Genomic DNA, 23,601 nt, shown 5'->3' on the forward strand with positions numbered 1-23,601 from the left:
CATCCTTTGTAATATGCTTCTTGCATCCATACTTCTATTAAGAAACACAGCATAATGCTCATCATTTTTTAAAATGAGTTGTCACTAAGGTCAGATGGGATACTTGGGAAATAGAAAAAAAATATGATTTGCACCAAGTTGTTAATGTCAATAGATGGATCAGTGGACGGATCACTCTTTACATGCTACCTTTATACATTTAAAGGAAATAAGACCAAAAATTCAGAAACAAAGATTTATATTCCTGATATTTGTATATGTAATATTATGTCTATTTTAAAATTTTGTTCATGTATATATAATATATATTTTGTGTATGTGTGTATCATGCATAAATATTTCCAAATTTTGTATATATATACACACATACATATATAAACACATTAAATATATGTATGCACATAAAATATATGTATATGTGTATATATATGCACATACACATATCTATTTCTGATACAATGTGTATGTGTGTGTGTGTGTATATGTGTGTGTGTGAGTGTGTATCATCAGAAATAGACAATTCATCTGTTTTCCTATTCAAAATATTCATTAAAAACAAAGGTTTTGGGGCATCTGGGTGGCTCAGTTAGTTGAGCTTCTAGCTCTTGATTTCAGTTCAGGTCATGATCCCAGGGTCGTAGGATCGTGCCCCATGTCGGGCTCCGTGCTGAGTTTGGAGCCTGCTTAAGATTCTTTCTCTCTCTCCCTCTGCCTATCTCCCCTGCTTGTGTGCTCTCTTTCTCTCTCTATCTCTCAAATAAAAAAAAAAAAATAATAAGGGGTTTAATATAAGGAGAGGTAACAAAATGATAGTGTTTTTAAGCTTGTAAACACATTTAATTCACAAAATTTTGTTGTGGTTTTTTTCAGCCCTAAATTTGGCCAATCAAGAGATATACCTCATATGTGTGGTTACCGGGAACATTTCACAACAAAAGATATCTCTTGCCAACTCAATACAAGGCCAAAGGTATGTCATTAGTTCACTAATGTACAAATTTCCCCAGAGAGGTAGTACCTTAAATTATTATTATTAGCTAATCTAATGCATTAGATATTTTCAATGAATAAAAGTGTCAAAGGAGACAAGAGTTCTATGGAAAGTTTCCATAGCTAGGTATTGATAGAGAAGGACTCCAGTGGAACCAGGAAAAAGACAAACTAATTCACAAATGTTACACCAAACATTCCTTTTTAATTCTCTTTTCACCAATAAATTAAAAATAATGAACACTATTATGTTCCTTAATAAATAATGGTGTTCATTCACTAATACTATTTTTAAGTGTCCTTGATAACAGAAGAAAGTGGAAGAAAAAACTAGGCATGGCCCAGGCAGGGTGAGTACATTGAAAAAGTCACATTTGTTTCGACTGAAAATGATTTATATCTTATACAGATATCAGAGTGGTATTCTACGTTTACAGCATCATCCTTACTTCAAAAGGTAGAATTAGTTTCTGCACAGAGCCTAGGTGTAGCCTCCCAGAGCCATTTCAGGAAGGCCAGAATGAGCCAGTGGCTGTCTGCCAATGTGCATTTAGCAATCTGGGGACATGCATAAGGGGCTATGGGGATCCAGAAGGAAACAAAAGTAGATTAGTCAATATATCCACAATAAAAGAAAATGCTTCAATAAATAAATAGCTACATTTTATTTTATGCAACAGATTTACCTATTCCATAGAGAGTTTGATATATATTTCCTGAATATCTGTTTGCTGAATCTTGTCTTATAATCATGATAAAGTTTGATATGTACTTTTATTAAAAAGATTGTTTGCAATGAATCAACCCTGGAAGAACAACCACTTAAATAACTTAATGAAATGAATATCTGACAGAACAGCGTGCAAATAAAACTTTATGCATAAAGTATTCAGTTAAAACTGGTCTTAAATTTTAAAGGGAAACTGGCCACCTCACAGAACAGAATTTATCCTGAGTTGAAGCTCTAAAGATTGTGTTAAAACATCTTCCTAATATTCTACTAACCCAAACCCTGTTCAGGCTTGCACCTTAATTAAAGTGAGACTTTAGAAGTGAACGAATGAATTCAAACTAAGTTCATAAAAGATAAAACATATTATATGTCCAAACTGAAAATGTTCAAACAAATGTGCTTCATGTTCACACACACACAAAAGAATGTGAAAATTCTACACTCAGATAATACATAGTGCAAAAGTTCCTTGGTTCATTTATTTGACTTAAAAAAGAAAAAAATTAGGGGTGCCTGGGTGGCTCAGTCAGTTAAGCATTCGACTTTGGCTCAAGTCATGACCTTGCAGTCCATGAGTTCGATCCCTACATCAGACCCTGTGCTGACAGCTCTGAGCCTGGAGTCTGCTTCAAATTCTGTGTTTCCCTTCCTTTGCCCCTTCCCCACTCGTGCTCTGTCTCTCTCTCTCAAAAATAAATAAAAATCAATTTTTTTAATTTAAAAAAAGAAAAAATTCAAACTAATAGAAAAAAAATTACCAAAATAAATGGATTCAAATAAAATAAAGGGAGGATCAATAAACATGGATTGACTTAGTTATTAATTTTTAAATACTTTACTATCCGTGAATTCTACATTATGAACACTCTAAAGAGTTTCTATTTGTACTTCATGGTATTTTTTAATGCTTACTTTAATTAAAATACTACCAGAAGTTTTCTGTGATAAAAACTGTCAAATATAAATAAGTGTTACAATTTCTAAATATACTTTTTGTACTCGTAGGATATTTATTTATTTATTTATTTATTTAGGAGTTTCTTTTATCTGAAAGATCTTTGGTCTGTACCTGAAACAAATTGAAATTTTAAAATTGAGGTGAGTGTACAGATTTGCTGTTTTGATTATTGATGCTTCATGGTTTCATTTTAGCAGACATGGGAATATTTTCCATGTACCATGTTTGCTAAGAAAATGCACAATGTTTTCCATGCAGATACGAAAATTTTGGCTAAGGGGTTAGAAATCTGTAACTTTTGTGGCAAAAGTAGAACAAGAAATATCCATCCAGTTAAATAACTCTCTTCAGAAAGGACTGTACAGGTAAAGAAATTACTTTTGAGAATTAGGTTTGGGATTTGGGGAAAGATGGTGTGTTTGGTGATTCATGCTTTTTCCCTTTCCTTTTGGAGATAGAGCTGTGAAGAGGAATCTCAGTGTCTTTTTTTTTTTTTTTTTTTTGGACATAACAGTTATTTTTACATGCAAAGAAATGGAGGTCATATGTTCTCACAAGCATAGAAATCTTATTTGCTTTTTGGATTGTGTATCTGGATTCTAGACCAGAATGTCATGCCTAGAATAGATCTTAGATATTGTACAGGTGAATCTCTTCATTTTACAGAGATTAAACCGAGTCTCAGAGTGATATGACTATATCCAAGATGGCTCTGATTTGTACAGGGTAAAACCCACAAACAAAGGATACATTGTAGAGAGTCCATATCAGATGTAACGCTGAAAAATGTCTCTGCTCTGTGGGGCGCCTGGGTGACTCACTCAGTTGAGCTTCCAACTCTTGATTTCAGCTCTGGTCACGATCCCAGGGTTGTGGAGCCTGCCTGGGATTCTCCACACCCCACTCCACCCCTCTCTCAAAGTAAAAGAACAAAAGAGAAATTAGAAAAAAAAGGCTCTACTCCTCTGTTGTTCCTCTGGAAAACTTATTGTGATCCTAAACTTTTCATATGGTTTTAATTCTAAATTTCACCACTTCTTTCCCATCCTTCCATCTAGATAACATTGACAACTGAAATGGTTGTGAATGATGATTAATACTGACTACTTAACAAGCTATTTTAAATTAGGGGACTATAATTCCACCAAAGGTTGTTATAATAAAAACAAGTGGCTTATGTAGCCAACAGAACTCTTTATGCAATACTATAATCTCATAATTAAAAATGTTTGTTATTTGATGTAACACATGAGTTCAAGAATAAAAATCTTCTCTATTATTTTTTCTTCAATTTTAAGATCATAAAATTCCCTAAATGATGAAATTTGTCTTCTACTAAGCCAACATGACCACATGTGATGTTAGTGACTTAGAATATTCAAGTTAGCCTTTTTCAGCACATATATATTGGCAGTCTCCCTAGCAGGAAGGTCTCATAGTTTTCTTTGCAAAAGTCATGCATACATATATTTATTTTAGGCACATAGGTATACATTCTATTTTGTGACTGGAGCTGGAATCTGAGAAAGCCTGGTCTTTTTTCATGACCTCCAAAGACTGAATTTAAAGCACTTGTTCATAAATAGGCAATATTTTATGAAGTAGAAAATATTTTACCAGGTACATTTAAGCCTACTTCTCTATTTCTTTTTAAGTTTGGTTGGCTATTTGTTTTATTTAAGAAGGGCCAGGATCTAGAGGAAAGAAAATACTCATAGCATTTCTAATATTCTCTTCATTCAATTCATTTTTTATGTCCCAAATCTGAATATCTAGACTTGTCCCCATTAAGGCCCAAGTCAGTTACTCCAGCTTGCTGACTGACACCAGGGAATGGGTAAGTAGAAGGAAAGCACTGGGTGGCTTTTCAGCAGTCCCTCAGTCAGTCAAGAGCCTCGTAACTCAAGTGTGTGAGGATGAACATTTCAGCATCCATGCCGAATGATAGAAATAGTACATAAAAAGCTCGCGTTGTTGTTGAGAACATGATTACATAGTACACTTTGTGAATCTGCATTTATATTCAATAGCATATTATGTGTGTATATGCAACATTTTTCATTATTTATATATAAAATAAAAATTTTATAAATACATTTTCTTTATTAATTCATCATTATTACTCCATCATACTTATGTTTGAGATTACTATATTGGGATTTATGGAAAGAAAAGTGCCTAATTTGTTTTCTTTCTATTTTTTTCCTTCCTTTACATGTATGTCCTACTACATAAACTACTAATCATTTAGTGTTAATATTAATCCAATGTAGTTAGTAAAATAATTTATGTACAAGCATTTAACTTTTGTGTCATGATGATCAATGCAAAAAACACTTTAATATGTAATATGAAAATGGGAGACAAAGTAAATGAGATATTACATTTCTGATCCATCACCATGCATAATAGGAGAGCTGGGGTGAAGTATAACAAGTCTTTTGTGTCTGCTTCTTCCTTTGATTTTTAATTTAAAGAAATACAATCTAAAATAAGAATAAGTCACCAAATGCCAGATTCATTCTTTTCCCTGAAAAATTATATATTCTAGGTAATCGTTCATAACCTAGATTCTTAAGGAACATTGACAATCTGTAAGACATACATTTTAAATATTTCAGTTTCTTTTATCCTATCGTTTTAAAAAAGAGATCAATGTAGGACAACCAATAAATTTTCATTATTTTCCATGTTAGCTTTGCCCAACCTTTTAGATCATATTTTTCATTATTCAATCCTAGTTTAACTTTTGTTACTTTTTAAGATGAAAATATATTTAATCAAAACATACTTTTAAAAAAAAATTTTTTTAACGCTTATTTATTTTTGAGACAGAGAGAGACACAGCATGAACGGGAGAGGGTCAGAGAGAGGGAGACACAGAATCTGAAACAGGCTCCAGGCTTTGAGCTGTCAGCACAGAGCCCGACGAGGGGCTCTAACTCAGGGACCGCGAGATCATGACCTGAACCGAAGTCGGACGCTTAACCGACTGAGCCACCCAGGTGCCCCAAAACATAGTTCTTTAATTTCCTTTTTGAAATATCTTATAGGCTAATTATAGGGCACTGTGTATGTATGTGTGTTTGTATATGAACACACACATACATCCATGGTTACTAGAAATGGAAAGCACAATAACGATCATCTTGAATATCCTTCAAATTTAATATATAAAGTAAGTGAACCTCAAAGTCATTAAATGATTGGTACATGGTTTTAAAGCACTGTTAGATACATAATTAGAACACCAGTTTCCAAATGTCCCCTTTCCTAGCAAACAATGGTGAAAAATCCAAAGGCACCTAACTCAAATACCTGTCAGTTAACCACAATGAATGGACATTGTGGACAGAGTCAGCATATCTGGCTCTCCATTGAATTATTATGATTTTGTGCATGTGTGTGTGTGTGTGTGTGTGTGTGTGTGTGTGTGTGTTGGGTAGCATAAGAAAAAAACATCAGAAAAATTTTAAAGGCTGATCATTAAGCCTCTAATACTGCAGCACCCCGTAAAATGCATCCAAGTGCTAAATCCACCATCCATTAATCTAAGGTTCTGTAGGCACTTAACTCAAAGTTGTAGAGATCATGCCTAATAGCCTACTTGTATGCTCAGCTGATGCACTATAGATTAAAGGAGTTCTGTAGGTAGTTCTCTAGGAATGTTATGTCTGGCTGCCTTTTATCTGAATTTATTATGTCTAGCAGTACTGTGCAGAAGTCCATAAAGTAGTAGATAACTATTACACTTCTGAAATATATATGTCTCATGGGATATCCACTAGCTGGATTTTTTCCAGATTTTATTTTGACACAAAATGGCCTCAATTGCTTGGGTCTGGCCTCTGGGTTGTGGCTGTCATGGCAGACTAGAAAGTATTGCAGTTTTGTGAACAAATCATATACAAGGGAAGCTTTAAGTGGTATTGAATTAAAACAGGATTACTATTAGTATAAAGGCAGTTGAGGGAGTGGAGCTATAAAGGTCCTTCAGATTTTTCACTTTAACAACCTATTTTCAAGGATGGCAAGCCAACCTGATAAACTTGTCTCTAAACTAAAACCTGGAGAGTTATTACTGGTGTCAGACTGGAAGAGACATTTATTGGCTGCCTCTGAAAATATCAACCTGATCCCTTTAACGGTAAAAGGGTCTAGTGCACATAGTTGGTAGGTCTTAGAAGTTTTAAGTGTGTAGATCTAGTTTGCTGATGAAATTCTGAGATTTAAAGTAAAAAGTAGCACAGCCTTCTAGTTTATTACAAAATAACGATAAATGCACACATCTAAGGGTATTGGAGAATAATAAATCACATATTTTTATAATTCTTTAATGTCGTTGGTATACTGGTGGGTTTGTATATATGTATATTATGTATTTAATATTAATAGATCTAAATTAAAATAATAGCAAAAATGATTCCAAGAACCAATGATACACTTTTTGGTATGTCTCTGACATAAACCTTCTGTTAACCTAAAATTGAAGACATAAATATCCTGAGACTGAAAGAATATAAACAGGGGATGGTTCAAGATGGCATTGTAAGATCTTGAACTCATTTCCTCCCATGAACACAACAAATCTACAACTACATCTGAAATAAATCCCGTAAAAATGACCTGAAAACTAACTGAATAGCAACTCCATGACAAAGAATCAAAAGGCCACATTGAGATGGGTAAGAGAGGCAGAGACATTTCTCACCAAAAAGACCCTGCACAATGACCCACATCTAGGAGAGATTTCACAAACACAGAGTTTCTCCCTAATGAGCACGGAGTTTGTGCCCCACCTCAGGCACCTCAATCCTTGGGACCTGTACCAGAAGGACAAGCCACCAAAGCCTCTGGTTTGGAAAACCAATAGGGCTTATTTCCAGGAGATCCATACAGTTGTAGGAAAGGGAGAGTCCATTCTCAGAGGGTTGGTGTGCAGACTCACTTGCCCAGGGCCCAACACCAAAAGGAGCAGTTTGAAAAGTGCCTAGACCATACGTGAAGAAGATTTATTTGCTAATCTTAAAGCATTTGCTGGAGGGGAAGGAATCTGTTGGGACTCTCTCTGAGAATGAAGGCATTGGTGGGCATCACTTCCTCTACTTTGCTAGCACCATTGCTGGCGGGCTCCATTGTCTCACTCTCCCTCTATCTTGTTAATGCCAGTAGGTGCACCCACCCCTGTGCTGCCCCTGTCAGAGCCAGGAAGCTGAGTGCCCCATCCCCAAGCCACATCTATGGCCCACCAATGACAGTGGGCATATGGAACTCACACAGGGGACACCTTTTGAATGCCTGGCTCTGGTGGCCAGGGAGGATTGCATTTATGGGACCCATGGGATTAAAATAATTGGAGAAACAGTTTTGTCAGACTACCATTCCCAGAGCACTGAACATACAATAGATTGAAATGCACCCTCAGTATTGTGAAACAGGCCTATTTACTTATCCTGGGATTTTAGCCATGGATTATCATACATCCAGAGGGTACAACAGTGATCTCAAGGAATGTAGGCCAGGGACACCATCTTTGTGTTCTTCTTTGGCTTCCTTTTAGCTCATTGGTATCTCCCAGAAAGGAGCATATACACTTGTCTGGGGCCTTGAGTTTTACAGCTGTCACCAAGGGGACATCTCTAGATCACCTGGCCTAGATTTACAACTGAAGTCTCCCAGGACTGTATATATTTGAATACCTTAAATGCTGCTGCCTGAGAGTCTAGATTCCAATCGGCCTGAAACTAGCAGGTGACTAAAATCCCTCTCTCTGGAACATTCATAAGACTGACATTCCCTCAAAAAATGGTCCCTATTAATAATAAATTAGGCCACTTAGACAATCACATAGGTTCAAGAGACAACCAAGAGCTGGGGCAAGATCAAATGCTAAGTTTTATCTCCTACACAAGACCATTCCTTCAAGACTGGGAGAGGTAGGTGTTTCACCTAAAACATAGACACAAACACAGCAAGTCAAACAAAATGAGGAGACAGGGAAATATGTTCCCAAAGAAGGAAAAAGATAAAACTCCAGGAAAAAATAATTAATGAAATGGAGAAAAGTAATTTACCTGAGAAAGAGTAATTGTCATAAAGAGGTTCACTGAACTTAGGAGAAGAATGAATGAGCACAGCATATACTTCAACAAAGAGATAAAAAATTAAGAAAGTACCAACAATTGAGGGGTTCAATAGGAGACTGGATGAAGCAGAAGAAAGGATCAGTGATCTCTCACAGGGCAGTAGAACTCACCCAAACAGCCACAAAAAGAAAAGAAATAACTTTAAAAACTGAAGAAAAAAAACAGATTTATAAAGATATATGCGCTTTTATGTTTATTGCAGCAATATTTACAATAGCCAAGATATGGAAACTAAGTGTACATTGGTAGATGAGTGGATAATGAAAATGTGGTATCTATACCTATGTAGTATATATACTTACATGATGGAATACCACTCAGTCATAAAAAAAGAATGAGATCTTTCCATTCGTGATAACATGAATGGCCCTCTAAGGCTATGTGAATTAAGGTCAGACAGAGAAAGGCAAATACTTACGATTTTGCTTATATGTGGAAACTAAAAAACAAAACAAATGAACAAACAAAACAAAACTCATAGATATAGTAAACAGATTGGTGGCTGTCAGAGGGGAGAGTGGTGTGGGGTTAGGTAAAATAGAGGAAAGGGATTAAAAAGGTAGAAACTTCCAGTTATGAAACAAATAAGATATGGTGTAATGTACAGCATGGTGACTACAGTCAATAACATTGTATTGCAAATTTGAAAGGTGTCAAGAAAGTAAATCTTAAAAGTTCCCATCACACGGGAACAATTTTTTTGTAACTGTGTATAGTGACAGATGGTAACTAGACTTATTATGGTGATCATTTCACAACGTATACAAAGGTTTAATCACTATGTTGTACACCTGAAACTAATACAAGTTTATGTCAATTATACTTTAATTTTAAAAAAAGGTAATATATTCAGTGAGAGTCTCATCAAACTTTGACTAAATATATTTTCTGAAGTTGCTTCTTTTAAAATCAGGTCCTTGCAATCCTGTGCAGCAATGATTGTTGGAAAATTCTTTTTGTTCAGTTGAAATTGTATTCTTCTTCCTGCCTTACCCCAGGAGTAGCACAAAATAGTTTGATTGTCCCCTACCGCCATTTTGTAATTGCTCTTTTTCAAGTTTGATATCTATTGGTTCTTCCAATAAAGGTGAGTACGAGGAAAAAATTGAAACTTGAAGTTATTTGAGAGCTAATACCTGACTCAGTAAACATCTAGTTTGGAATTCTAAGTTTAAACTCAGTAGAAAGTCACTAAACTTTAAAATGATTGGGTTATCTTAGTAAACAGATCCTATTTAGACTGCCACTCCATTAGACATTCACATTGTGCTCTCGCTTAGGCGATTTAACTGCAGCCTTGATTCCCTTGTCTGTGAAATAGAATTTCTCATCCTTCGTTACAGATATTTTGTGAGATCAAATTCATTAATGAATGTAAATTTTTAGCAGAGAAGCTTACAAAATATGAACCTGATATAAATTGACAGTGAACTATTATTTTTTATTCTCAAACAATTGTGTAAATACCTATGAATATAGTTATGGATAAAATTCCATGAAAAATATAAACTTTGCTACTGGTTAATTCTACCTTTTTTTTTTTTGAGAAAAGTTTGATATTTTCCATTGAGATTATACAAAAACCACATTGAAGTTACTTTTATTTTTTTTTTAAAGTAACATTTAAGTGAAGGAAACTATATTTAGATCGTTAGGTGAAAAACCAAAGAAATGCATAAAAGGATGCCTTTGTTAATTTGGAGTACCTTCAAATAGACTGAGGAATTTGTTAATACAGATACAAATACTTGTTAAAGTCTTGCTGTGTACTATATCTGGAACCATAGGAGGTAAGTACTGATTCTACTAAAACACAGAAAACTCTGTTACTCATTCAAAGTTACTGCACACCTATTATGTGTGAAGTGAAATTTCAACTCATTTTAGAACCCATGCATTTCAGGTGCTGTGGCTGCATTAGAAAGCACCCCAAAACTTTAGTAGCTTTAAAAAAATGGTCACATTTATTTTGCTCATCAGTCTGCAGCTTGGGAATGTCTTGGCAGATAAAGCTTGCCTCTGAGCTACATGACATCTGGTATCACATGGCTCAGCTTGAAGGCTAGGTCAGAGTCATCTGGGGCAGCTGGAATCAATGGAAGGCTCAATCACTTTTAGCCCTGGTACCTGCACTAAGAAGACTCAAACAGCTGGGGCTCTCAGACATGTCTTTCTATCTCTAGACATAGGATGAATCTCCATTGGGACTCATTGACATAAACGTTGCTGCTCCTATACTACAGTGAATTGCCTTCAGGTGACACTTCACCACCAATGGCTGAGTCCAAGACTTGGGGTCCAAGTCTGTTCCCATCGCCTCACTGGAGATAATTCTGCAATGTGGTTCATGTTCCAGAGCTCTTCCCCAGAGAATCAGGCAAAAGATGGACCATAGTTGAGAATACATCCTTGTTTGTTCCCTTTTCCTTCCCTACCTGACTTCACTTCCTTACAGGTTACTGCAGATGAGCACCCTGCAGTTAATTGCATGCTTATGAACCCCTCTCTTGAGCTGTTCCTTGGTAAACCCAATCTAAGACATAGGATGAAAGTGCATGTAAAACATCAGGAAAAAAAAAATCCCTCATTAGAATAAACAAAGCAACGGACATTTTTTTTTTTTTTCTCATTGGAAACTTTGGAGAGATACTATATTGACTCTTCCTTAATATTAATTAAATTTGTTCTAGAAATATAGTTCTTTGGACTTTCCAAGTTTCCATTAACGCCTGCTCTTCATAATGTTTGACACTACTTTTGTTGAGATCTGTATACAAAAAAATCCCTGACTATCTCTTGTACCACTCATCCATCTCAATTAGTTGAGTTTTATTCTAGCCTCTCTTTTCACACATGAAGCATGGGACACACTTTTTAATAAAGTGTCTCAGCATCATCAACAGTTGTTATAAGAGATTCACACTAAGCATAGATTTAGACAGCTTTCTACAGACTCTGTGCCATTACTTTCAAAGTAGAGGCTAAATATATCACTTGCAAATATATTCTCCCATTCAGTGGGTTGTCTTTTTGTTTTGTTGATGGTTTCCTTTGCTATTCAAAATTTTTTTTATTTTGATGTAATGGAATCTAAACAATATTCAAAAATTTTTTTTTATTTTGATGTAATGGGATCTAAACAATAACAACAGCAACAAATAAATAAACAAACAAAAAGCAGAATCAGAATCAAACAAAATACAGAGAACAAACTGGTGGTTGTCAGTGGGGAGGAGGTACGGGGTTGGCAAAGTAGGTGAAGGGGATAAGGAGATGCAGGCTTCCAGGTATGGAATAAATACATGATGGTGATAAAAGACACAGGATAAGGAATACAGTCAATTATACTGTGATAGTATCAGGACAGATGGTAGCTTCACTTGAAGCGAACAGTGTCGTGTATAAACTTGAATCACTGTGTTGTACACCTGAAACTGATGTAAGATCCTATGCCATCTGTACTCAAATTAAAAATAAAATAAAATAAAATAAAATAAAGGCCAAATTTACATTATTGCATAAAATGAAATAATATTTGATGATTTAAACGGACTTTAAGCAAAAACTGAAGAACTTAGAAAGTTAAGTTTTCTAAATGGGCAATAGGTACATTCTACCCCTTTACAGAATTTGGAAAATATTTCTCAGAAAGAAAAGGCAAGAAGAGCAAAGTTGAGGGTCAGAATAGGTGTATAGGGTAGCAGATAATTCCACTTATGTTTTACTATGGGAAACATTGTAAGTACATTAATCGTCTCTTCAAAGGTCTCCTAACTTATCACTCCTTTTATACTCTCCCTCCTTTTCATGCTTACATTTACCAGGGCCAGATTCGCACACTCACAGCAGAATACCGTAAGAAGGCACTTGCCCACTGAATCCCCCTGTTGTAATCCAGCATCAGTGTTCTGTAGCAACTCTTTCTGGCCAATTGTTAGGGAAAAAATGCATTTTGTGTAAAATGTATTTTAAACCTCACTTTTCTTAAGACAGTGAGAGCAAAGGAAGAAAGTTAATGATTGATGACATCTGTAAAAACTGAATGACAGTATTTTAATCTTTCAGGTTATACTCATATTCTGAAGCAATAATTTCTTAACTCACAAAATGAATTTCATCAATGACGTTATTTTAAACCTTCCAGTTAAGATGGTACTTTGAAAAAATATTTTCTTAACCTATAAGGTGGATTGAATCAGGAATTTTACTGAGTTTATGAAATAGTTCCTACTTTTTTTTTAAAGATAAAATGTGGGAAAATGTGGTATGGAAGTCACAGAAGTGCAAAGTTATTTTACTGTTTAAAATAAAAATAAGTGAGGGGCACCTGGGTGGCTCAGTTGGTTAAGCGTCTGACTTCAGCTCAGGTCATGATCTCACGGTTTGTGAGTTTGAGCCCCGTGTTGGGCTCTGTGCTGAAAGCTCAGAGCCTGAAGTCTGCTTCAGATTCTCTGTCTCCCTCCCTCTCTGCCCCTCCCTTGCTCATGCTCTGTCTCTCTCTGTCTCTCAATAATAAATAAACGTTAAAAAAAATTAAAAAAATAAAAATTAAAAAAAATAAGTGAACATAGAAAAAAATGAAACATATAACCCTCACATATAAAAAAGAGAATAGATTTAATGTTAATGGTATAGTTTGGGAACAGAAATTTTGACAATTAAGGACAGACCTCTTACTCATCACTTTAAAAATAATGTAGTGAGTGGACAAGATTCCAGTAATTAGAAAAAAGGGCTAGAGGTGGGGTAGGGAAACCAGATAAAATGATACAGCATGTTTCTCTAACCCAGTGGAGGTGTGGGATTTGCTCCATAGCTAATCTGGAGCTGTTTGGCAATTCTGGAGATGATTTTGAGTGTCACAACTAGGAGTGGGGACATTAGTTTCATTTAGTTGGAAGAGACCAGGGATGCTGTTAAGCATCCTACAACACACAGAATAATTCTTCCCAACACAGAATTATCTGGCCCCAAATATCAATAATGCCAAAGTTTAGAAACCTGTTCTAAGCCAAGGCCTCTCTCTCCCACCAACAGAAAATTATAACCAAGGAAAATTATTATATTGAGAGAAGTCACTAATATTTGACTTCTGGTTTTTTTGTTTGTTTGTTTGTTTTTTGTTAATTTTGCCACACACCAATTTAGATCCCAAACCATGGGGCCTTTACTTATGTGATCCTAAAGGTGGACCAATTTTTTTTCAAGAAACAGACATGAATTATATTATACATTTGGCCCACTTCTGTACCTATTCATCATGACATCGATGTGTTCCAGTAGGGGGATGATTTGCCCCATCATTTCTGTTCTAAGGAAAACCTTTCTGGACAGCCAGTCTATAGCTATCATAGCCTCAGGGTGGCCCCTTGGAGTGGAAATGGGATTACACCAATACTTTTTCTCCCAAGTTAGCTTTGCCTCCAGGCTTTTCATTATTGTTTCTGTCTCCTATAAGTAGTGTGTGCATGTTTTAAGAATCCCCCTGAAAAGTAACATTGGGTGGCAATTTCTCTTATTTTCCTAAATTCTTATTAATGGTGGTCTTGGTAGGCCCAGAAAATTTTGCAATAGATAAACAATTAGTTGTCAATTTGAGCAGAAAAACCCCCCATAAAAAAGCAGTTGAATTTCCCTGGATGATGGGATATATTTTTCATAAGAATTGTCTTTCCTATAACATCCAAGAGCAATGACTGTTTACTCTAGGCAGGCAGTGTTACAATTGTTGTAAAGCCCGATCCCATAGAGGATTATGTATAACTTGCAATTGGTATTGTGAGAAGGTTCAGCTAGTGAAGAATTCCTATGATAGTCATAGTCCTTGTTTTGTTTTTTGTTTTTTGTTTTTTGTTTTTTAGACATGCCTTGGGGCAGGTAATACTATGTTGTATATATAGCCTTCCTTGTATGTATTGATAAATGGCCAGGGAAGAGGTCCTTGGTAAGATGTCCTTGGCCACTTGGTTAATGTAATGTCTTTGCATACAAATAAATGAGGCTTATACTGGAGGGGAAGAAAGATCATTATAATTAAGAGGAAAAGAGATCAAACTTGTAAGGGTATATATTGTTGGCAGAGTTTGCATTTATAATCATCCCAGGGATGAGGAAAAACTATAATTTTATCTCTATAATCCTATAGGGTTTGTTAGTATTGACACTGGATTACAGAGTTTTTAATTTGATTGCACCAATCATGAACATCCTGGTTGTAATACTAGGTGCATACTATCTTTGGACACTCTTTTAATGATACTCATTAGGTATGGCCCATTTCTCTATTTGTTTGATGGCACTAATTAATAGTAGTGGCTTATATATGATTTGAAGTAAAAGTTAGCCCCAACAGTTTAAAAGGCATTTAAGAATAACACATGGTGATTTATAGGAACAGCTAATGCGAGTAGTGGTAGACATACAAGGAAGAGTACTGTCCTCAGTGCTGATATATGTGATTATGTTAATGATGGGTTTTGGAGTGGTGGGGGTTCAAAGCTGATGGTCAAGAAAGAATTCTTGAGATGTCTTTGATGGAAAAAGGGTGATTTTATTACAGCACAGGGACAGGACCTGTGAGCAGAAAGAGCTGCACTAAGGTTGTAAAGAGTGAATGGTTACATAATATAGAGTTAGGAGAGGTAAAGTCCAAAAGGAGGCATCCAGAAGGACTTTGATATGCTAAATAGGACTCCCAAGATACTTGAGGCCTTGCTATTGTCAAGCTAAGTTGTTTTTCTCCTAGTAAGGCATTAACATTAGGACAGTAGGGGGTTCCTGGAGAAATGTTGTACTCTGTATTTGCCTCAAGTGTTTGTCAATGGGCTATAGGTTATAAGGAAATTTAGTTTTCCAGTCATTTCCTTCTTGCCTTTGCTCCACATATCACTATGGAGAGGAGGAGGATTTTAAGGTCTCCAGGAAATGGAGATATTTGTAAACTGATGGAGACTCTATCAGTTTAACCATTTGTTTTCTGTCTTTTCCTTCATCCTTGGGCAGCCAGGAGTGCCTGAGGAATGCCACACATATCCCACCTGGGGGAGGGCGGCAGCAATGCTAGCTTGTGCTTGGCCCTCAGCTTGCCTTATGGTCCCTCGTAATTATTAATCAGATCCTTCTGCCCACAAATGATCTCTGACTTTTACCTCCACACCGTTGCTGTGCCCCTTCCTTATCTGAGAAGTTTTCATCCTCAGCAGTGTCAACTACATGTCTTTTGACGGATCACTCTAGTCCTGGTAATTTGCATCCCACTGTTGACAAGGAATGTCTGAAAACTGATGGAGACTCATGTCTTGCATGACTGTGATCTCTATCAGTTTACCATTTGTTTTCCCTTTTTCTTTGTTCCTGGGTATCCAGGAGTGCCTGAAGAATATCACACATATCCCACCTGTACTTTTCCCTCAGCTTGCCTTATGTTCCCTCATCATTAGGATTAACCAACACAACTAAGCAACAACATGGTTCCCATTATCCCCAGTGTGACCCATGTTGTGTGACTCCATGTGGGGTACATGTACTGTGCTGTTTTCAGACATTCCTTGTGTCCTTCTTCTAGGAGCTCAGCTGCCTCGATGATGACACTTTGCTCAGGACAAAAGGGAAGCTTGGCTTAGCATTTTCTTGCCCCCCCCCCACCCCCAGGATCCTGAGAATCTCCTTAAACACTAAAGTTCCTTTGTATACCTCCTTTATCTTTGACCCCCAAACATATGTTGGCAATTTTACTCTAAGCATATGGCCCCTGACACACATCTGAAAGGTCTCATGACTGAGGTTTTACTAAACAGTAATAAATGACATTTTCTTTTTTTTTTTAATTTTTTTAATGTTTATCTATTTTTGAGAGAGAGAAAGAGACCATGAGTGGGGGAGGGGCAAAAAGAGAGAAAGAGACACAGAATCTAAAGCAGGCTCCAGGCTCTGAACTGTCAGCACAGAGCCCAATGTGGAGCTCCAACTTGTGAATCATGAGAACATGACCTGAGCCGAAGTTGGACACTTAACTGACTGAGCCACTCAGGCACCCCATAAATGACGTTTTTAATCACAGCTAGCCTCTCAAGGTCCTGGAAACCTTGCTTCCAAAGTTCCTTAGATACTTACACTGTGCCAACCTGAAAGTATATAATAAATCAGTCTTCCTAACCCTAGTGCAGCTCTTTCTGCCCATGGATCCTGTCTCCATGCTTTAATAAAATCACCAATGACACCTTCAAGAATTCTTTCTTGGCCATCAGCTCCAAACCCACACCATCACTTCAAAACCCCATCAAAATGACATGGTCAACAGATGAAAATGCTTCTTTCTCCAGATAGTGGTTGGTGGGTGCATTTGGCTTATGTTGGATGATGAGAGAATGCAGAGTGAGGATGGTCCCATCATCAGTAGTTCACAGCATTTCCTTATTAGGACCAAGGAGAAAGTGGGCAGGCTCTGGAATTTTGGTAAGAGAAGAGGGAAAAGTGAAAGCACTAGGTGGTTGCTCCTTTGTTCTCCCCTATAGTGTCAGGGTTACCGTGTTTATGAAAACTGGAAATTAGATGTATCTGGTATGGGTATAAACACCAAAAGAGGTTGCAGCATCTCTATTAGTAGTCTCTTCAGTTATTATCTATTTAAATATGGTGTAGTTATGCCATATTATGTGTGTGTGTGTGTGGGGGTGCTTAAAATAATCAGAATTATTAATGGTATTTTTAACTATTTGAGGGACCATTGGGGCAGGGAGAGAAGGAGAGAGAGAATCCCAAGCAGGCTCCATGCTCAATGCAGAGCCTGACATGGGACTTGAACTCATGAGCCATGAGATCATGACCTGAGTTGAGTCAATAGTCAGATGTTTAACTGACTAAGCTACCCAGATGCCCCTCAGCTTCCCTTTTTATAAAGCTATCACAGTCTTGAGAGAAAAATATGCCCAAGGAAACACAACAAAATAGCTATCTACCTAAGTAGACTACTATTATTTATGAATATCATTAAACAATTACTTAATAAAAGTTTATAATTAGAATTCCACAGTATCTTAATAATCTACCATGATAAAGTAGATTATAACAACCATACATGGATGGTTCAATATTATAAACTCTATAAACATAAGTCAACCATATTATTAACTCAAAGGGCAAGAATATCTGAAGAGTTCAATAGATACCAACATTGGAAAGGGAAGGTAAATTAGTTATCTTTACAGATGACATGACGGTAAATCTGAATAACACAAAAGAATTATGTTTTTAAAAAATGATATAATGAGAATATTTAATCGTTTATTGATTATAAATTAGTGTATTAAATTCAATAACTTGTCCTAAATAAAGAGTAATCACTTAGGATATACTCTGTAGGAAATGAGAAAGAACAGAAGGAAAGATGTAAAAAAAATGAAAAGCTGTACTTTCTTTATGATAAGAAGATTCATTATTTAAAGAAAAATAATGCTATCTAAATTACTGGACATATTAATATCAAATCACCAAAAAAATTGTGGTGCTTTGATTTCAATAAAATTATTTTTTTTAATTTATTTATTTATTTTGAAAGAGAGAGAGAAGGCACAAGTAAGGGACAGTCAGAGAGAAAGGAGGGAGAGAGAGAGAATCCCAAGCAGGCTTTGAACTGACAGTGGATTTTTGGTAAGAGACATGGGGCTCAAACTTGTGAACCATGAAATCATGACCTGAACTGAAGTCGGATGCTCAACCAACTCAACCATCCAGGCATCAATAAAATGATTCTTAATATTATCTGAACAGAAATATACTAAACAAGTATTAAAAGTGATGAAAACAGCTTGGAACTGCAAACAAGGGGCATATATTCTCTGGGGGGAAAAAAAGAGTAGGAGTTAACTTGGTGAATATGAACAATGCTTAGAGAAAAAGGAGCAAGGCCAACCTGTGGCTTGAGTGCAGTGAATGTGCCTAGACAGGCGGGGACCAGAGTACACAGTATCTTGTAGGCAGTGCTCATAGTCTTTCCCAGAGAAGAATGTGAAGTCACTGAGATATCTTCACCAATAATAGGATGGGATCAGAATTTGCTTTGAGAAGATCATAGCCATAGTATTACTTAATAAAAGAAGTAAACATGGGTAAATTAAGACAAAAAAAAAAAAAAAAAAAAAAAAAGACATGAGGAAGTCCCAGCAGTTTGAAAGGATAGTAGGTTTTTGAATAATTGTTTTAGAAAAGTCTTGCTATTACACCTCAAATAAGGAATTTAAGTTAGTTGGACACAAAATCTTCTTTTTCTCAATGCCTTTTGAAAGTTGCTCTAATGCTTTTTGGCATTCGATATAGTGGAAAAGTTTTGAATTATATAGATTTTTGTTCATGTGTTGGGAATGTGTTATTCTTTTCAATATGGATGCTTATAAATTTTTTTTAATGTTTATTTATTTTTGAGACAGAGAAAGACAGAGCATGAACGGGGGAGGGTCAGATAGAGAGGAAGACACAGAATCCAAAGCAGGCTCCATGCTCCGAGCTGTCAGCAAAGAGCCCAACGCGGGGCTCAAACTCACGGACCGTGAGATCATGACCAGAGCCAAAGCTGGAAGCTCAACTCACTGAGCCACACAGGTGCCCCAGCAATATGGATGCTTATAATATTTGACCTCAAAATCATAATATAAAATTTTTACCAGGATATATCCAATATAGATATCTTCTTATAGTTTTCCAAATACATGTTAAACACTCTTGGTTTTCACACATAGACTTACTTTTTAGATTAGAAACCCTATTATTTTGCAATAATAGTATTATTCTTCTCTACAGTTTATTTTTTTATTTTTTAATCTATGGTCAATCTGTTTTTAACATTAGTAAATAAAATTTATGTTAGTATTTTAGTTGTTTTATATTTTCCCTGTTTTCTTACTCTTTGGCTTCTTACTATTGGGATTTTCTACCATTTATAGTTTGCTACTTATCATCAATACTATGATTTAATTTTTGTTTTCTTTGGTTTTCATTTTAATGGAGTCATTCCTTGATTTAAGTTGTTATATTATATCACTTTTTCTTTTACAGAGAACACAAAACATTTTAGAAGATGTCTCTAGAAAAGTGTTTTTAGACAAGAGTGGTTTATTCCAAATATTGTGCTCATTACTGCTCTGTTCCTCTGTAGCAGCATTTATTTCTTATAAGCCCTATGTTATTATTGTCTATTTCTCTATTTCTATCTCTTATATGTTTTAAGTAAAATTATTATTTTTGGACTTACTGAAGCACTTCTAATAGTAAATCCTTACCCACATCAAATCAAATGAATGGATGCCAGAATTAACTATACATTTAGAGGCAGAAGAGAAAAATCAATAAGATTGCATGAAATAATCATAAAACTATATATAAAACTTGTGTTTGAAATGTAGAAAATAATCATTACCTTGCTCAGTAGATACAGTTATTTAAGAAGAACAACATAAATACTGACAGACTTTCTCCTTGACCAAACTTTATTCAGGCTCCTCTGAGCCCTCTTTTTGATGAGGACTCCACCTTGGCTCAGATTCTTGCTGTGGCTGCATAGCCCAGTTTTAGCAAAAATCCTGTTAAATGACTTTAACAAGAATCCCCCTACCATTGATGTCTCCTTTTAGTAACTTTCTGTCTACTAACCCCCTCCCTGCTCCTTGGCTATAAATCTCCATTTATCCTTGCCGTATTAGGAATGGAGCCCAGTTCTATAATGAGGTCTCTTTTTCCCTATTGCAATAGTTTCTGAATAAAGTCTGTTTTTATCACTATTGTCCAGCTCCAGTTTTCTTTCAAAGTACACTTTAATAACGTATGCAAGGATACACTGAAACTTGAGACAAAATGCTAAAAGAATAGGAAATAAAAGTAGAAAATGCTTTTTACAAATGGAATTAGCTTTGCTTCTCTCATGGGGAGAATAAAAACAAACACAAACAAACAAACAAAAGACAGGGCAAAATAGTTCAGGAAGAGCCAGAACAGTGGGGCTCAAGCTGCAATGTCCTCCAGAAAACCTTGCCTTATTAAGCTAATTGGTTTCTGTTTGCTTCCTCTCTGGCCCCAGGTGCTTTCTGCTCTGCTCTGTAGGCAGTCCCAGTTTTTCCAGAAGGGTGTGAGAGTATTACTCAGTGTGCTGTAAATACTCAGTAAAAGCTAACTTCCTAACTGCCTGGAGCTGAACTGACTTGCGCCACAAAGCTGTAGAATTGCTACGTAGGGGCTAGAGAGCCAGGTGGAAGACTGCAGCTCCTTGTTCCTGTCTTGGAGATCTTTTATTGGCTACTCGTGTAAGAGTGGCCAAGCTGGTTTAACAAAAGGGAATAAGCACTGTCCTATTTCATTCATATTAAGAGAATTAAAAAACACATATCTCTCCCAGGGTGCTTTTACACTTATTTATACCAGGATATGCACTATCTCCATTATGCACACATAATTTTCGTAATTGTTATTTTTAATAACAAAGAAAGGATGAATGTGTCTTTTATTATCGTTATAAACATACTCTTCTTAAAATTGATTGAGCATTACATTAAACTTCATGATTTAAAAAAAAAGTGTTGTTTTGGAGAGTTCATCTGTACACTGAAAAATAATCTCCATAGAACTAGTTTTGCGAACAAGATTGGTTTAGCTCTAATTGGTTTAGTTCTAAATTAGACAAATATTTCAAATAGAAATATTAGAGTAGTCACAGTCTATCTCTGCTGTTATGCGTAATCTTCTGGGAATAGAATGAACATTATACAAAAATGTGATTTTTGAGAATGTGAGTTACAAAATAAAAAGATTTTAACTTTGTTTTATCTGGAATATCTTCCTAAAACTATCATTTTTTTCCCATCTTCTTAGGAACTTGTATAGCAACTCTAAGTGAAGTTACACTATTAAGTGGCTAAGAGTTCATTTTATGCAGTTAGGCAATAGTACCTTTATACTCTGTCAAAACATATTCTTTAATCATGAATGTCTTTCATTTTTATTTTTTATTTTTATTGTGGCTGAGATTAGAAAACAATTTATGATTGAAATTTTTATGCAATGGATTTTTAGGTCTCCTAAATACCTTACTTGATATTCCAAAAATGCTATTCTATATTTGAGTACTGTAAACACCATCTAGATAGAAGTCTTCTTAGAATAGAAGCAGATTGTTTGACATTTGGTTGTTCTTTATTTCGATAAAAGTGATGCATAGAAAAAAGTTTAGCTTTAAAAACATTTGGCAAGTGAGCTTAGAAAAAAAGCCCATTTTGCTCAAGGGTTTGGGCAAGCTTTAGTATTAGACAAAAAAGCTGGGATTGATAATGGAAATAGCAAGAGGTTACTTTCTTCATTTCTCCAGTGCTTATAAAAAGATCAGTTTTCACACCAGTACTTACTGAACAAAAATTAATAATTTCACACACTCTTTTTACTACAGGAAAGAATGGCAAGATCCCAGTGTTTCTGAAAGTGGAGTCCTCATGGCTCTGTATTATTTAATAATAAGACAGCAAATAGATTTTGATGCAAGTTCAATTTTGGGGTATGCCAAAGAAACTAGAGTTAACAGCTAAATAAATAAATCATGTTCAATACCTTAGTTGAGTTTAACAAAATGTATTTAGGTGGTTAAAAAGATTGCTGGGGACACTGTAGGTAAGGTTTCTAAATGTAATTGGGAATGTCACAACGAGTCATAATGAAATGTACAACTGTGTAGATTTATGCTTTGCACCAGACATTCCTAATGCATGGTAGAGTTACACATGAAAAAGCCTTCAGCGTCAGTTATGGAATTGTACGATAAAGAAAAATTCATTTTTCTATTCCTTTATGATAACACATTTTAATGGCTCTAGCTATATGAAAGCATTTTTAATACAAAGGCCATGAATTATATGAACCATGCATGAGAACTAACTGGAAAAAAGTAATTTTCAGTATGCTAATGCTATGCTGTAGTGCTTGGAACGGAGCAGTCCAATAGAAATTTAATGTAAGTCCTACGTGCAATGTAAAATTTTCTAATATCCACATATAAAAGAATAAAGAGAAACAGGTGAAATTAGTTATAACAACATATTTTATTTAACCCCAAATATCCAAAATGTTATATGTCTTTAACATGCGATCAATATAAAAATTATTGAGATATTTTACATTTTTTTCTATACTTGTAACTCTGGTGTATATTTTATACCTACAGCACATTTTAATTTAGACTAGCCACATTTCAAACACATATTGGATAGTACAGGCATACACAAGAATACCTATGCTACTTCTTCATTTCATTTCCGTACTATGATTGTTCTCATAAATTTGTATGCATCTGTCATATTAAATAGTGATTAAAAGCAAAAATTTCACCTAAGCCTGGGTTATTTCCTGGTGAAACTTAAATATTTACTCATAAAAATTAACATTTTTCAACTGGAAATGCTTTATTTGTTTATAATAGTTGAATACTGAAAGGCAGAGCCTCCAAATATCATTTTTATATTAATGGATTGTCCTAACATAAAAGTTTTTCTCTCCTGTGTATATCAGGTGTTTTAATATTTCCTTAATGTATAAAATGGATATATAGTCAAACTATTTCATAGGAGATATGCTTATAATTGAACTTTCATGAATCCACATGTATCTCCTCTCTTTTCAAAGGATTGAAGGATTCCTCCTCTCAGGAACACTAAAAAACGATTTAATTTACCTGCCCATTCTCTGTCACAGTATCTTATCTTACTGAATGACACTCTAATTCCTTACCTTGTCTGTCACCACTC

This window comes from Panthera onca, chromosome B1 (genome assembly GCF_046562875.1).
Source record: "Panthera onca isolate mPanOnc1 chromosome B1, mPanOnc1 haplotype 2, whole genome shotgun sequence".
Taxonomy (NCBI): domain Eukaryota; kingdom Metazoa; phylum Chordata; class Mammalia; order Carnivora; family Felidae; genus Panthera; species Panthera onca.